Below are 2,914 nucleotides of genomic sequence, written 5' to 3' on the forward strand. Positions count from 1 at the left end.
TTCAGTTATTTCTAGATCTTTCTGTTTGACAGAAATATATATAGATAAATATATATATCTGTCTGGTCATGATGGCCGCTATCGCTTAACCGGCTTGAAGCAGCTGTTCCGTTTTTTAGTGAGGTTTTCATGATATTTGTGCTTGTTGCCTGTCTTCATTTACGTTATTCTGTTCATTATGTATTGGCTGTTCAATTCGTATGTGTTTCTTCATCTCTTTGTTTTGGAAATGAGAACAATTTGACTTTTTCTCGGCTGTCTTGCTCCACTGTTTTTTAACAAACCGCCTTCACGTGATACTCGCCAGTCATCCCGTTTATGCTATGATGGACCCTCATTAATTGCTTTAAATGATCACTCCTTGGCTCTCCACACTACATTGTGCTCTAGATTAAACGAACTGGGACTACACTCATCATTGCCTAAATGCAAACAAAAGTGAAAAAAGAAACGTTGTTTCAAAGCTGGCCGGCGTAGAACAGGAAGAAGAATTCCAGTTATCTCCCTTATTTCGGCTCGACAATTTAAAAAAAAAAAAAGAACTCTACCGTTAATTTAGATAACCTAATTCAAATCCCAATTAATTCGTCAACATTTGTGTCAACTATCCAAAAGATACCTCTGTGTATTGCATTATTCAATGCCCAGTCAGTATGACCACCGGAAAAGCGCACAGAAATAGTTAATTTTATCAATGACCAGAATATTGACTTATTTGTACGGATCTAACTGGTTACTCCATCAAGTCGTTCCCCCGTAATTTTCGCGGAGGTGGAATTGATGTCATCACAAAGAACTCCATGATAAAACGTCTTAACCACACCACAACATTCAATTTCGACCAAACATCGTTTGAATTAGTCCAAACCACACTCACACTGGAGCAAAGGTCAATCCATTTTTTCTGCCTATACCGCCCTCCTTCTAGCAGAAACAAAAGGTGGCTGAATCTCTCTTTTTTGGAGCAGTTTCCGAATCTCCTTGAGTATGGAAATTCGATAGGTGGCAACCTGATTATTCTTGGACATTTCAACTTTCACTTTGACTGTCCCGGAAACCCAAACACATCAAAACTCATAGATTCCATTAATGTTTTCAACCTCAAACAGTCAGTTAACCAACCCACCCATAAACATGGTCGCATTTTAGACTGGATTCTTCAAAGACCCGATGAAAACATTCTACGTTCCTACCTGGTATCCCATGACCTTGCATCAGATCACCTCTGCATTATATGCCATCTTGACGTATCAGACCCTAACCCTCCACCTTTATCTGCTACTAAGAGAAACCTCCGTATGATAATATAACCAAACTAATGCACGACATCCAAGCAAACCTAACAACTTGCTTACCTCCTACGGCAGAACAACTCTATAACTGCCTGCATTCATTGCTCGACAAACATGCCCCAGCCACCAAGCGCAGAGTATCAATTCAAAAGTGTTCTCCATGGTATAGCAGTGTTAGGGACCAGCTTCGCACTACTAGAAGAGACCGCCGTAAAGTTGAGAGGCTTTGGCTTTCCACCAGACTCACTATTCATAAGCAAATCTATGAAGCTGCTAAGAAGAATATCACAAATATAGTCCATGCAGCGAAATCAGCCCACTACACTACTAAGATCATGGAAAGTTCCAGCTGCAAAGAGCTCTTTGAGATTACTAACAAGCTAATGTCAAGGAACAAATCTACACCACTTCCAACTATCTTCTCTCCAGACATGTTTGCAAATTTCTTCCGTGACAAAGTATAAACCATTAGAGATAAGCTTGACACCACAATTTCAATTGACTCGTCTTCACCTTACAGTTGGGATACAGGATTTGAGTGGCAACCATTAGCAGCATTTGAACCTGTATATACAAAGCTAAACTGTCTCTATGGATTTCGTACGTACATTCGTGATGAAGAGTGCACCAAAGTCATGTGAACTTGATCCAATTCCAACATCACTGCTGCTTGAGTGCTTAGTGGATCTAAGAGGTATTAATAACATCAGTTAGTGAAGGCAATACTGGATGTATTGCCTTCACTAACTGATGTTATTAATACCTCTCTCTCCTCCGGGGAATTCCCATCATTTTTCAAAACTGTCATTGTAAAGCCTCTGCTGAAGAAACCATTCATATAAAAATCTTAGAAAAGGTTGTTCTATCCCAGCTGGTATCTCATCTGAATTCAAACAGTCTTTTTAGCAATGTACAATCTGCATATCGCCCTTGCCACACTACTGAAACTACTCTTCTAAAAGTAGTCAATGACATTCTCTCTGCTTTGGATAGCGGAAAGATTACAGTCCTCAACCTCCTTGATTTGTCTGCAGCATTTGACACAATAGACCATGATATATTATTTCACCGTCTCCAGCATGTATTTGACATTTATGATACAGCCTTACTGTGGTTCAAGTCCTACTTGAACAGGACACAAATTGTATCTGCAAATGGAATACACTCCAGCCCAGTTGATCTATGTTGTGGTGTTCCACGGGGGTCTGTTCTTGGACCTGTTCTCTTCATTCTGTACACTCAGTCGCTCTCAAGTGTCATAGATCATCATCCAGTGTCTCACCAACTTTGTGTTGATGACACCCAAATATACAAATCTAGCCACACAACTGAAGTTGATGCTACCATCTAAGGTGTAGAGAGGTACATTTCTGATGTGAAATCATGGATGACATGTAACAAGCTGCAGATGAATGATGATAAAACTGAGGCCATTCTGATCACAACACAAAGATTTTCTCATTCACATCCTTTACCTCAAACAATAAATATCAGCAACACCAACATTAAATTCACACAATCAGTACGAACCCTAGGAGTAGTGAAGGGGGATACTTTACGGACAATGGGAATTAGCATTACAGAACCCCTTGGGACACTTTACGGACAATGGAAATTTAACA

Source organism: Sinohyriopsis cumingii, chromosome 7 (assembly GCF_028554795.1).
Source record: "Sinohyriopsis cumingii isolate HCF-2022 chromosome 7, ASM2855479v2, whole genome shotgun sequence".
Classification (NCBI taxonomy): Eukaryota; Metazoa; Mollusca; class Bivalvia; order Unionida; family Unionidae; genus Sinohyriopsis; species Sinohyriopsis cumingii.